Source organism: Chelonoidis abingdonii, chromosome 5 (genome assembly GCF_003597395.2).
Source record: "Chelonoidis abingdonii isolate Lonesome George chromosome 5, CheloAbing_2.0, whole genome shotgun sequence".
Taxonomy (NCBI): domain Eukaryota; kingdom Metazoa; phylum Chordata; order Testudines; family Testudinidae; genus Chelonoidis; species Chelonoidis abingdonii.
In genome coordinates this window covers 93,280,213-93,280,532 of record NC_133773.1, presented here as the reverse complement: position 1 = coordinate 93,280,532, position 320 = coordinate 93,280,213, and positions in this window count along the sequence as shown.

The following is a 320-nucleotide window of genomic DNA, read 5'->3' as shown; positions in this document are numbered from 1 at the left end:
GCAGTGCTAGGAACAGCTAAGATACTGCGCAGAACCCTCAAACTCCCAGGCCTCTGGTAGAGGACCCGAGGTTGAGGAAGACACATACCACCCATAGGGGTGAGAGGAGAATTTTTTTTTTTTTATAAGTTTAAGTACTTGCTACTGTGCAAAAAATCAGAACACTAAATTAAACTTATATGGCTTAACTGTGATTACCTTATATACACAAGCAGGCCTGTTAAATCATTGAGTCTGCTCATGTGATAAAACAATCACAATCCAGCCTTTAATAAGAGATTATATTATCACCTATTTTGTATTTCAGGTATGGAAAACAT